This window comes from Aricia agestis, chromosome 4, assembly GCF_905147365.1.
Source record: "Aricia agestis chromosome 4, ilAriAges1.1, whole genome shotgun sequence".
NCBI classification, from domain to species: Eukaryota; Metazoa; Arthropoda; class Insecta; order Lepidoptera; family Lycaenidae; genus Aricia; species Aricia agestis.
In genome coordinates, this window is record NC_056409.1 from 791,372 (window position 1) to 806,589 (window position 15,218).

Below are 15,218 nucleotides of genomic sequence, written 5' to 3' on the forward strand. Positions count from 1 at the left end.
AACAACAAATATTACATTTATAATATTATTTCATTACTTTTTAAAGTTGTTTTGGCGGGGGTTTTTTTAAATTTCTTAATTTTATTTTATTTCATGCTTTTAAAACTTGTGTTGGTTATAGTGCAGAATAATTCCTATCAACAGGATCATATTATATCCGAATGAATGCCATCTAGGAATGTCCTTTTGGATGAGGCCGTCAATATGAGTCCAAACATGAAACCTCCACTTTGGGTTCATATGGAGCTCGACTCCTATAGAATCCAGGTGATGCTGCAGTAGCAGCATGCAAAAATTTATTGGTTATCTATATCTTACTAGTTGTCGCAATTAAAATGAGCCCAAACACGAAACCATTGCTCTAAGTTGGTAAGGAGTTGGGTATCCTATAATTTATTACCAGGTGATGCTGCAGCACCAGGTCAACTTTCCATTAATGTATAAATATTCATAAATGTCACGAACTAGAATGCAATAAAGCCCACCAAACGACTGCAAGTTGCTAATCGGCCTTTCACGAACCAGATGAACGCGATTTTTCAGCACGGAGCAGGCTGATGATGATGAACTATAGCTAAGAACACTCTCAATTAAGTCAGCTTTCAAACAAAAAAAACTAGATCAAAATCGGTCCACCCGTTTGGATGCTACGATGCCACAGACAGACAGACAGACAGACCGACAGACGGACACGTCAAACTTATAACACCCCTCTTTTTTGTCGGGGGTTAAACACCCCTCTTTTTTGTCGGGGGTTAAAAAGAAAAAAATGTAGATTGGAACATTTCAAAAACGAAATTTAACAAAAATGCGTATCACTCAGCTCTTAGCCGCAACAGAATAATAAGTAGATACCTTCTGAACCTTTTTTTACTTTAAACTATAACTTTTTACAACTAACATATTTTAGCATAACAATTCCCGAAACGCAAGCAGAGTTGACTGAATTTTCAATTTTTGTCCCTACCTTAATTGATACTTACATCATACATATTTTGCACGGTTTTCAGGAGTTTTTTTATAATTACTGTAAGTATATCGACCGCACTCACAGTCCAGAGACATTCATTAATGATGATTACACTTCAATTTAGTGAATAGTTTGACAGATAATACGGATGGGGATTATGTCGAAATCTTAATTTAATTACAGTTAAGTAATTATTACTCGTGTCTCTGAGTGCGGCGGTAAGTATATGTACGTTCACTCGGCGTAACTTGGCGGTAGCGGTCATTGACCCCCTGTCAAAAACTTGTCATTTTCTATACAAAGCCGCGATTGACAACATCTGACAACTTATTGTCAATCGCGGTTTATATAGAAAATGACAAGTTTTTGACAGGGAGTCAATGACCGCTACCGCCCAGTTACGCCGAGTGAACCTTAGTAAAATTATTTATTATTCGTAGTACGATTAATAAATAGTTTTTATTATTCGTAGTACCTAATAATAGTATACCTATACGCCTATAGACTATAGTATACCCGGCGAATCGAGGCGGTAGTGGACATTGACCTTTTTAGTCTAGGAGCTATATGAGAAATGCTCGCACTATATTCAGTTTATATATTCTACATATTATACAAAATTGTCCTCTTATAAAGACACAGATAATTATAGATTCATCAAAAAACCTCTTGGTAACTCTTAGAATGATATTCTCCAACTTTATATTATATTATACGTTCAAAGTGATGTTCTTCATACTCAGTTCACATCGAGTACCTATGCAAAATACGATATCGCCCTTAGGGCTGATTTTTCAATCGTCAGATAAATTTTACCAATGGAATAAATGATGATGGGCAAAAATGTATGGGCTCTGGTATTGGGCTCAACAGGAATGGATTGTATATTTTTAGGAAGGTATACCCATGTACATTAATAACCAATTATAGGGCGCTTGACAAGATACATTGTACTTTTTGAGTAAAGCCATGTTAAAAGTGATATCAGCGCTCATATATTTCATACTGTTAACATCACGTTACATTATAGCATGATTATTTTTAGGGATAGGTATTAGGTAGTCAACAAGGAACCCTTATATTATAGTTTCGGTCTGTCCGTCCGTCCATCCGCCCATCCGTCCATCCGTCCATCCGTCTGTCCGTCTGTCCGTCTGTCCGTCTGTCCGTCTGTCCGTCTGTCCGTCTATCCGTCTATCCGTCTATCCGTCCATCCGTCTGTCCGTACATCCGTCCGTCTGTCTGTCCGCGGTTTTTCTCAGAGACTATACAAAGCTGTAATTCGGCAGAATGCACATATTTATGATGCCGACAAAATGGTGTATAAGATCTTTAAATTAATAAAAAATTTAATACCCAATTTTTTTAAATTAAATGGAATCTAACTAAAAAAAATGGGTGTTAAAATTTTTTAAATGACATATTTTATCCCATTTAAAATCGTTGCAGAACGGTCACTCGCGGCGCGGGGGAATGAGCGGGGGTAACGCGGGGGCATGCGCGCGCGCGGGGTCACATCACGCGCCGCAGACTCTGCGGCGCCCATATAGTATTTATACATACATTATTATCTATTTTATATTTTCAATTTATTATTATAAGATTTATATTATTAATTATTAAGTAATTACGTAACATCCGATATAATATTATATTATCATCGGAGTTACTTATTCCAAAGAGCAGCTAAAATGTATTTTATTTTTATTTGTCCATTCAAATATCAAGTGGAGTATTAAAAGATTACACTTTGACAAGCGATACCTCGATGTAGACACCGTTCAGCGACACCTAGTGACAATTTCTGAAATTAATCCTTTTAAATTATTGTTCTCTGATTACTAGACAATAGACATCGAATAATATGTATCAGCTACGACTACGAATAATAAAAATTATTCGTAGTGCATCAGCATAAAATATAATATTAAGCAAATGCTTAATTGGGGGTTGCCAGCTATTTCAGTAAGTAATATAAAACAGTGAAGATTAAAAATGTATATATTATATTATGGTGGAAAATTTTAACAAAAGGAATATTCATAAACACACACAAAATAAATAAAATCGGCCAAGTGCGAGTCGGACTCGCGCACGAAGGGTTCCGTACTGTTATAGACCTGCAAACATAGACCAAAATTGTGTTTTTGTATGGGAGCCCCCGCCTATTTTTTTATTTTATTTAAATATTATTCTTAAAATCAAAAATATATTGAAGAAGACATATCTATTAAGGCCTTTGTGAAAATATCAGGTGCCTACCTGTTGCCATTATTGATATCGAGCAAAAACTGTCAAAAAAGTCACGTTTGCTGTATGGAAGCCCCCTTTAAATATTTATTTTATTTTTCGGCATTTCCGCGCCATGCCGACTGTATGGGCGCCGCAGACTCGATCACACAAAAAGTGTGTCGTCTGCGATCTCCCTAAACGGCCATGACGCGTTCTGGTAATCACAGAAATACCACAAAGCGAAATTCGTGTCGTGGCTGACGTGCTATTCGACCACAATGCGTTGTGGTAATCGAGTAAAACCATGACGCGTTCTGAGCGTTTAAAAACAGCCACGACGCGAATCCGTGTTGTGGCCCTAATGAAAACGGCCACGGGCGCCACGGCCCACGACGCGTTCTGAAACCAGGCCGTGTTACGCAGGAGTAATTTTAAAGCGCCCAAGTGTGTGCGCAATACACAAGAGCACTCTGGTTTCAGTGAAACTAGGCCAGTTACGCAGGGGTAATTTTATAGTGCCCAAGTGTGTGCACAATTCACAAGAGCACGTTACGCAGGAGTAGTTTTATAATAGTGCCCAAGTTTGTGCGCAATACACAAGAGCACTCTGGTTTCAATGAGGTTTCATTGAAACCAGAGTGAGTCAGTTACGCAGGAGTAATTTTATAGTGCCCAAGTGTGTGCGCAATACACAGGAGCACTCTGGTTTCAACGAAACCAGGCCAGTTACGCAGGAGTAATTTTATAGTGCCCACTTGGGCACTATAAAATTACTCCTGCGGAAAGACTTCTATTTAAAAAATAGAAGTCTTTGCTCCTGCGTAACTGCGTAATTTTTAGTCACCATTTCACCTGCCCAGGTGTCACACGTCTCCACAAACACGCAGGTATTCTAAGTACATGATAGAGGCACTACTGAGAACCCTGAGGACTAAGGTTTCATCCATGTGAGAGTAAGTTATGTGTGTTCCCTCTTGGATCTGGGTCTATGATGTGTCGGCTGGGTTTACGGTTTGCCATAACTCGACCAAACTACTTAAGTCCGCCTATGAATCAATTTCTCTGATAGTACTTGTACCTACTTTCCTTAAATAAATATAATATTACAAATTATATTTAAAAATATATATAAGTATTTTAATATTTTTTTTATGAAATAGGGGCAAACAAGCAAACGGGTCACCTGATGGAAAGCAACTTCCGTCGCCCATGGACACTCGCAGCATCAGAAGAGCTGCAAGTGCGTTGCCGGCCTTTTAAGAGGGAATAGGGGAGGGTAGGGATGGGAAGGGAAGGGAATAGGGGAGGATAGGGAAGGGAATTGGGCCTCAGGTACAATGTCTGAAAAAAAAATTCATCTTTTTTTCAGACATTGTAATCAAAGGTGGCAATGATTGTGCAGCACCCGCCTGGCCCCGGCGTTTGCAGTCGCCCCCTTATCGCTGGTACTGCATAGTTGATACCGTAGACGAATATACTAGGTATGAATAACTTATATCGAAGCCAACTACTGATTAAGTAAATATCAATTTCCTCAAAGTTGTGTATAAACTTGCAGCAAACGATCCGCGGCTTTGCGAGTCAACGTTTATTACACCTGGAGGTATCGTCACTGAATAGTTATAGGAACTCGGTAACTAAGGTCCTAAGTTTATAGTAACTAAGTTTTAAGGTTCCAAGTTCCTTGATTAACTACCTGAGGCGCGGCGTGAGTATCCTATTAGCTTTACTTACCTCTTTAAGAGGATACACCACGGGCTAGAGAAATGAAAAAAAAGTACGTGTAGTATCTATAGCTGTCTCCCTTACCTCAAGCCTATACCGCAGAACGCGATAGACAACTGCAGAAAATCAACGATTCGTTGTCCCCTAATTCCTTCTCCAAAACTTAACCGATTTAAGTACTTTTTTCATTAAAGATTAAAGAAAGGCTTGAGCTGTGTTCGTATGTTTTATTTTTTTTTGTATAATCTAGCCAAATCTGTTTTCTGGATGTTTGAACACAGCGGAAAATCTGGCCATTTTTTGGGTTTTTGAACGTTCATATCTTATTTAATAATTAAATTATGAAAAAAAAGAAAACATAGGGACATCGTATTAGTGGCCGTAGATATTCAGGAAAAAAAAAATAACTCTACTAGCATTATCCAGGGAGGAAACAGGGGACAACGTTTGTATGGAAAAAAAGGGCGGTGTGGACTCCTCTTAAAAGTGCCCCTCTTCCCAATGATCACTGGAAAAATGTACGGCGTTCATGGGTATGGTATCTGTATAGGTATGTTTTGTCGATATTATGTCTTTAGAACGGCACCTGTGTAATTGCTTTTGTTATTTGTATTATATCAATGTAAAATTGTATAAACCGCAATATTGTAATATAACCAAGTGATGGATTGTAATTTGTAAACGACCAGATTTTCGGTGATTTGAACAAATGAACAAAACTAAGTGATAATACTTTAGAGCAGGGGTTCCCGAACTGTGCGGCGCCCTGGTGCGCTGTGGAAAGGCAAGAGGGGCGCCGTGAGTCGATCCTCCGTCATTTTCCGTAACCACAAATATATAAAATTATAATATGAATTATATAGAGCAGGCAGATTATTAAATATTAGTTTATTATTATTTACTTGCTTTACCTAACTATAATCATTGGGGTGTTTAATTATGTTTCTTTTTGGTAAAGGGAGTCGTGAGAAAACATTGAGACTTGTAAGGGCGTCGCAGGCTGAAAAAGATTGGGAACCCCTGCTTTAGAGTGTTTACGTGTTTCTTATTAGAGAGTTCACTATGAAAGTAGCAGCGCTGAAAGACCAAATTTTTTTCACTTTTGTATGGGGAAACTCGTGAGCGTAACGCTGGGGCGCTTGCCCATACAAATGTGAAAAAAATAGGTCTTTCACTGATGCTACTTTCACAGTGAACTCTCTACAAGGAACACGTACACACCCTAAAGCATTATCACTTAGTTTTGTTACATACAGAATGATATAAAGTGCAGTTTCAATGTTCGGTTAAAATTAACCTTTTATAATTCAAACTGCACTTATTAACAACGAAATAATAATTATTATTACGAGACGATACCAAAGTCCCATAATTATTATAAGGAGAAAAATAAAAATGAAACAATTTAAATTACAAACATTTATTTTAAATTAAAAATTAACATACATCTAAAACTTTCTATGTATTATGTTTATGTCTTATGTTTACATACTAATCATAAATTTACGTAATATTTATCCAACATTTTTAGTTTCTTTTACATGAAAATATAATTTTTAATCAATACTTATCACAAATTCTCACAGTTACTTACAGACACAAAACAATTTTAACAATAAAAAGTTCATATTCCCTGCGCCTTATAAGCTAAGCCTTCAATACAAAATTCATTTCGCAAAAATAAAACGAAAACACTCAAATGATCTGGAGTCTAGAACATGTTTGCTTAAACAACTTAGGTATACAGATTGAAAAACTTTTCTTTGTTCAAATAAACTTTGGGTACGCACGTGTAAAATACGCGAACCTTTGTACATTCAATATTTATCAATTATTATCATCAAAACCGAACGTTTACATATTAGTCTACATGATATAATGTTTAAATATACTTATATTTATAAATTAGTGTTAAGCATTTTTATCCTAATTGGTTTTCGATATTTGACAGTAAATTAATAAAACATACAAACTAATTAAAAACACACATTAATTAAAACTTAAGTGTCTAAACACACTACGCCGAAAATACGCGGCCGAAGTTCGGCATGATTACGCCACAATGTATTTTAAATTATTGATAGTGATGACACACCATGCCGAAATTACGGTGTGTCAATTAATTATGGTGTGTCATCAGTAATTTAAAATACATTTCAGGCGTAATCATGCCGAACTTCGGCCGCGTATTTTCGACCTAGTATGTTTAGACACTAACTTTGAACAAACATATTTAATAAGCTAAACCTACAACGAATACTCGAACGAAGATGCAAAATTATTACTCGTTAGTCACGGATTCTAACCATTGGGGTAATCAACAATTCAATTTGTTTTTTTAATATGACCTTAATGTAAAACGATACTTAAATATTTACCTCTATTTTGCTAAATTACGTTTGATTTGATTAACATTCACGTTTGATTTTGATCTGGTTGTTTCTTGAGCGACGTTTATTTGATGTAAAAGTGAGAGTTGAGACCGCACTAAAGCGACACTACGCTGCACTCTGCTGCACGTCACGGCCAAATATTATTTGTATGAAATCGTATAAGATAAGCAGCACTACACGGCAGCGACGCTTCGCCACACTAAACGTCACTTCAGAAGTGACGCCCTACGTTAAACAAGACCGCAACGTGGCGCGCACATTTTTATTAAAGTATGGATTTGACAGATTTTCAAGACATCTCACGCAATTGAAATCTGTCAAATCAGTACAAATTCAGAAATGCATCTACGCGTCGCATTGCGGTCTGAATTGACCCTTATACGTGTAGAATCTATGGAACACTTCGTATCGCGTCGCGCCGCTGCAGCGCAGTGTCGCTTAGTGCGGTCTCAAATAAGAATATTGATTTGATGTATGACGGGATTCGGACGGTATCGAAGATTTATTTATATAATATATTATTATATTAGATAGTATTAAAATAGCAGAATTAGGATGCTGCTCTTCAAGTTTTTAATACCTACAGTACAGGCATGACCTTGACTTAACAATAGTAAGTTTTTAAGGGTGGGTTGCACCGAGGCGTTGTAACCATGTTGTCACAGTTAAGGTTAAGGTTATCGTCAAATATGGCGTCCATTATTGACTTTAACCAGAGATTGATATTTTGTTATAGTTAAAGTTATAGTTAAAGTAAGTTGGTGCACCGTGCAACCCACCCTAACTTACAAAAAGCCGCTGTATGCAAACATAATATTTTTGTCATCCTTCGTCAAAAAAAGTTAGGTTAAGTTTCAGGAAAGTAAAAGTTTATATTATCTGAGAGTTTGCTTTGCGTTTAACATTATATAAATATACAATGTTATTCCTCTACTGATACAAATTGTGATTAATTTTAATAATGCTTCAAGTAGTCTTCCACCTACATTTAAAATATTGTGTAAGTGGTATGAGGGTGTAAAACAAAATCTACACAACCTCCTCATATTAGGGAAGAATTTAATTATAAGAAAGCATCTTTCTTGAATCACCGTTAAAATTGATTACAAGATCCTACTGAAATTGAGAATACTTTATTTCTCTCAAGATTATTTTCAGAATGGTCCTGCTTTTCTCTCTACTCATTGAATTCCTATAACTTCATTATTTCCTAATGTACTATATAGGTATTATATATAGGTATTAAGTTTGAGGCAATAATTTCATTTCCTTAATTATCACTGGGATTCGATAAGTAGCATTCACGTATTTCACAAAGGTTTACCTAAGTAAAACCTAGGACTAATATTAATAGCCAATCAAGCATCTAAATTAATTAATGGTATGAATATAAGAAAAAATATTTATTTATATTTCAATACGAGTCTACCGAGCACGTTTTGTAGACAGACAATATAATACTAAACCATAAATGTAAAATATGATTTAAACGTTATTCAGAGAAAATATAAAACTTTATTACTTACTCATTTTAATCATTAAAAAAATATATAATTTATTACAAACTTCATACAAAAAATAGAGGAACGAGAGAAATTACTTCGAAAAATGCACTTTAGTTATTGGCACTAACTGATCTAAAGGAGCCAACGACAGGTGCTTTACCCTATATAATTTTAAGGAAAAATAAATTATTCTAGGCTTAAAAGATATATGAGGTGGATTTCCGTTTGGTTGTAGTAGTATTTGAAGTATAAAATAAATCTTAGAATGTTCAGCTTTTAAACAACATTTTTGCACAGTTGTAGATACATACTACATAGTAAAGAAAATAATTATACTTTTTCTACATTCTACATACTTACACGAAAACACTTTTTCTATAAAAATATACTTTTTTGAATGATATATACTTAATAAGATTTACTGAAGTCTTAAAATAGGTTACTTTTTATGTAAATATTGTTTACAATAATATAATAGATACTACATACTTATTTTAAAGTTTTAGTGACATTAAAGGCGGATGGCCGACAATACTTACGCTAAGTCTAACCTAGTAAACAATAGTTAAAACTCTTAATTAATATCACGGCAAACCACGAATGAGCTGGTTATAAAGACTGCAAGCGAAAATTATACAAGTGCTTTGAGGATCTCGAAAATCAGACGTCTGGGAGGCAAAATGCACTATCGAATGTATAGAATGTATAGATAAATGATAATACTTTTAGGGTATGTAATATGTGTCCTCTGTATAGAGTTGAAAGTAGCAGCACTGAAAGAGTAACTTTTTTTACTTTTGTATGGACTATGGACAAATCCATGACGCCGCACTGGGGCGTTTGCCTATACAAGTCACAAAAATATTTCACTCCTACTTTTACGGTGAACTCTATCATACATACGGCATACCCTAAAATATTATTAAAGTACTTTGTTTTGTTGCACCCTGTAAAGCGAAGTCAAATGTTCGATTGACTGGTGACTGTCAAAAGAGCAACAGAATAAAAATTGGCCAATTGCAAGTCGGACTCGCGCACGAAGGGTTCCGTACCGTTATACTAGAGCGAAGGAAGACAAAAAATTATGTTTTTTGTATGGAAGCCCCCCTTAATATTTATTTTATTTTAATTATTAATGAATAAAGTACACGTAAAATTATGGTTTTTGTGAAAATTTCAAGTACCTATCTGTTGCCATTATTGATATCGAGCAAAAAAGGTTTATAAAATCACGTTTCTTGTATGGGACCCCCTTTAAATATTCATTTTATTTTGTTATTAGTATTTGTTATGTTATAGCGACAAAAAACACAAAGTGTGAAAATTTCAGAAGTCTAGCTATAGCGGTTCTTGAGATACAGCCAGATGGATACAGCCAGTGGAGACAGACAGACAGACATCGAAGTCTTAGTAATAGGGTCCCGTTTACCCTTTGGATACGGAACCCTAAAATATATAAATTCGGCATTGCATGGATAAGTATTAAGTAATCCCCATGTATGAAAAAAAATTGAGGGTAACTTGATTAATATTAATAACGTATTTCCAATGTAGGTACTATAATTCACTGCCAGTCTTTATAAGGCTACAACTAAAAACTAGTAATTGAACGAAGGTAGTGCATCGCAAAATAAATCTAAGATATCCATAAAATAAAACTTAAAAACGATCGATTATTTTAGTCTGGTCCATAAAAATAAATATGCAAGGTAATTTAAACTTGCAGCTTATTAATTTGAAAAAAAAAATGTAATTTGTAATGATTAAATAATAAAAATACATTAAAATAATATTTAAGTCTTCAAATATGAAGAGTTTTGTGAGCACTGAAAATTGTGTTATAAATACCTTTTCGTAATCAGATTATTACCCAGACTGAAATATGAAACAAAATTTTAAGTTATAATATAATTCATTGAAACATCTTACGTATAAAGCTTTACTTAAGATTATAATAATTATTTTCTCAAATCTCAGACGCACATAACTCATTAATTAATTAATTATTCATTTCTACGAACATTTAGAAGTTATCCATACTAATATTATAAATGCGAAAGTATCTCTGTCTATCTGTCTGTCTGTCTGTCTGTCTCGCTTTCACACCAAAACTACTGAACCGATTGCAATGAAATTTTGTACACAGTTATTCTAGAGTCTGAGAAAGGACATAGGCTACATTTTGATGTGGGAAAATATCTTATTTCCATGAAAATATCGATGACAATTTATTCGCATCCCGGGGGTCCTGGGTTCGAGTCCCGCAGGCGGAACAAAAAGTTTTCAATGTTCCTGGGTCTTGGATGTGTATTAAAATATAATTTCAAAAATCTTAAACATATTTTATGTATAATATTATAAAAAATCCAGAAATATATCGATGGAATGAACATTTTAGTTCTAATACGATTCAACAGATGGCGTTATATTTTTTACTTTATTGTAACATAGAACTAATCATACTTATTAGTTAGTATGTTTTGTTTATAGTTTTTAATACGTTAGAATATTATGTTTAATAATATTATCACTTGGTATAATAATAATCAATCTATCTTATCTTATTCAATTCCTACTGCATTTCTAATATACGGTATGTGACAAGTTGACATCAGAAGGCGCTCTAAAATAAAGGAGTTCGAGTGTACCGTGTTGGCCTATATTCCATCCAGAAAATATAATATTATCAATGCAATCAACATTTTAATTCTAATATATGAAAACAGATGGCGTTTAATTTTTTACTTCATTATTGTAACAGAACTAATCATACCTACTTTATTATATATTGTTTTTATTCATAACTAGCTGTTGCTCGCGACTTCGTCCGCGTGGACTTTAGTTTATAGCGCGCGATGTCAACACAATTTGTGTCAAATTTAAAAACTTTATAAAACCCTGGTAAGTGGTACCCCCTCTTAGGGCCGTGTTACACCGGAATGATAGCACTGAAAGTGCTCGCCTCGCCGCTGCCATTTCGGTGTAGCGCGGCCCTTAATTAATCAAAATACCCAAAACCAGCTGTGCAGTGTGCACATAATCTATACTAATATTATAAATGTGACAGTATCTCTGTCTGTCTTTCTGTTTGTCAGTCTCGCTTTCACGCCAAACGCCAAAACTACCGAACCGATTGTAATGAAATTTTGTATACAGATAGTCTAAAGCCTGAGAAAGGACATAGGCTACTTTTTTACTGGAAAAAAGGGTTGTAAGGGGGTGAAAATGCATAAATTTGTTCAAATTAAGTTAGTTCCAAAAATTCATAATAGATGGCGCCGTGCGTCTTCTACATTGCGCTGACGCTTGCTCAAAAGTCTTTCTATAAGACGTGGTATCCATCTTACATTTAAGTTTCGATTTTATTTGATTGTTATATCTATTCTACGGTATTAAATAACTCAGTACTTTATCTGTGCAGTGACGTAACCTTAAACCTATCAATGATAAATAGTTTATGGGTAAGGCTGCGTTTCCACTGAAGCGGAGCGGAGCTTAGCGGTGTCGAATTGACCAATCACCATGCTCGAAAATACTCGAAATCTTTGCTGTCATTCCGCTGGAATAGCACGATTGGTCAATTCGGGCACCGCTAAGCTCCGCTCCGCTTCAGTGGAAACGCAGCCTAAAGTTGTGTAATTGGGGGGCTAAATAAGCTTTAAAATTTGGCATAAAATAAAAATTTTAATATAAAAAAATGAAATACTTATTGTGTGCACACTGCACAGCTGTATTGATTTAAGGGGTACCAGGGTTTTTTTATAAACGCTTTTGACACCAATTTTGTTGACATCGCGCGCTATAAACTGAAGTCCACGCGGACGAAGTCACGGGCAACAGCGAATAAATTCAATTAGATAAAACGTTATGTTGGCACTTATGCTACAATGTTTCACAACTTAAAGTTACTTTAATTAAATCAAAGTTAAATTAAATTAATTTAACTTTGAGATACATGAATTGTGTGAGTTTGTTAATTGTAATTAAATTTAATTATAATAAAGAAAAAAATAAGAAAAAATATTATTTAAAAATCGTCATGATTGCGATAAAAAAATATTTAAAAAAATATTATAAAAACAAGTACTTTACCAGTTATAACCTACTCCACTGGCGAGTTGCCGCGCTTATAACTACTTAGATGATATGTGTGCGTATTAAATGATTCATAAAATATACAAAATAAATATATCTAATTTTATAATTTATTTAAAAAGACACAAGTATTGCTAGTACTATCTCATTATTGGGGGATTTTTTAATGAATTATTGATTAATATTTTTAAAGAAGTCGGACATCTCGATAACAAGTCTAATAAACCTAAAAAATGTAAATGATTGTAATTTTTTCAGTACAAAGTTCTAGTGAACAGAAATACTCGCTAGTTCTTCCATTCACCCATAAACTTTCGTGACTTGCCTTTTGGTTTTGGTCCAAATGTAGCAGAAACTACTTAACTAACTATAACTAGATAATAGCAACATATTTAAATATTACACGGCCTCTTAAGTGATTGGTCGCGAAACTAAAATAAATCAAATCACACACGGCTTGGCAAAAAAGAGTGGCGCGGTGACAGTTGGAACTAACAGTTTTTATTTATGACAACATCACACTACTTAATGTCAACACTAGTACATTTTGTGTCAAAAATGCGTTTCAGCGTACTGTTGCCTATAATATAAGAAAGGCCCTTGTTTGCTAGGCTGTACTTGTTAGGAACATTTGAGGTGGACAAGAAATATTTTTACTTTATTTCAATTTATTTAAGAGTCGCGACCAATTACTCACAACACTGTAGATTGCTTTAAAAATAAAAAAAATTTAAAGTCATCACACAAAGAGATGGTATTTGTATCTACTATCTAGTTATACTTGGACCTTGAGTTTTGTAACTGAAAATTGTGAATTTTAAAATATATTTATGTAAAATGCTCCTATTTATATGGTTTGGTGAACTATCTTGTGTACTATTATTTACATTACAAAATATAATTATTGTTAATACCTTTGATTGATGTCGAGATAAAAAAAAATGTTTAGAAAACGATTTAAAAATATATGATGGCTGATGATTAAATATTAAACGACTAAGTTTAGTGACGAGCCTATTACACAAAAAATTATATCGATACTTCATACAAGCATAATATGCATAAGTTCTCCTTTGATAAGCTTAAGAGTGGGCTGCCAAATTTTGCTGTGTTTTCTAATAAGTATTACGATCTCGGAAGACGATTGACTCAAATGAAATTTAGATGTAGTTAATCATTGTATATTCATCTGATATTTGGTTAACGGAAAACTAATAATTAGTCAAAGATGTCGTCAAACAAGGTTCAAGTTTATAGGAAAGATCAGATTGCTGCCGGAATAGTTAAATCAAAGTTGGAAACACAATATCCTTCTGATTGGTTCACAACTAATCCTGGAAAGCCAAAGGTCTTCATTAAGAGAACCAGTATAACGACAAAAGAATTGGGTGCTTCTATAGTTGGTGGACTAAAAGTGGGTAATATAAATAGAGATGCAGCAAAAATATATTTACATAGAATGGCTAAAAGTACAAAATCAATACTTATATCTTCTTGGAGTTGAAGTTGAAATTGGGAAATTGGGAGATGAGATTTCTGTTTCTGATTTGTACAATGTTGAGGAAGGTGATGAATGGCAAATGAATAAAGTTTCCACTCTAGAATATGAAGAATATGACCTAACTCTGTTCTTATTATTCATACATCCAGATTCAATGAAAACACACAGATCACCACATTTACAGATGGATTAAAAAGACAATTTCACAGTAAATCTGGTGAACTGATTGCAAATGTGAGCAAAATTGCTATATTCTCTAGTTGGCAGACAGATAGAGAATACAACAAAATTGTTGCAGCATTTGATATGTTCTTCTTCAACTTTAGTGACCATGAAGACGCTGCCTTAAGATATGGGAGTATCACAACTCGCTATCGTGATTGTGCTAGTCTCTTATCAGTTGGGCACATCTCTAAAGTTTTAGGAGTGGAAGCTAATGAAGTCCCACTATGGGTTTTTAACAGAGTTGCAGCTGGGGAATTTTTATCTCTATTCAAATCTTCCGATTTTAATGAGTCAATAGATCAGAAGTCTTACTTTCCTTACCAAGCTGATTTCGGATTTGTAAGGAAATCATCTTATTCTTCTGTTGCGACTCCAAGTCTATTTTACTTATTACATGCAGTAGGATGCTTCATGAAAGACATGAGGTCTATTAATGCACGGCTTAATACAGGCTATAATTTAGATACTCTGACCAAGAATGCCTTAATCATTGCAAGCACATTCAAGTCATCTACTGATTTGGAATACATGTTTACAACAGATGGACAAGAGATAACTGTCCCTACATCAGA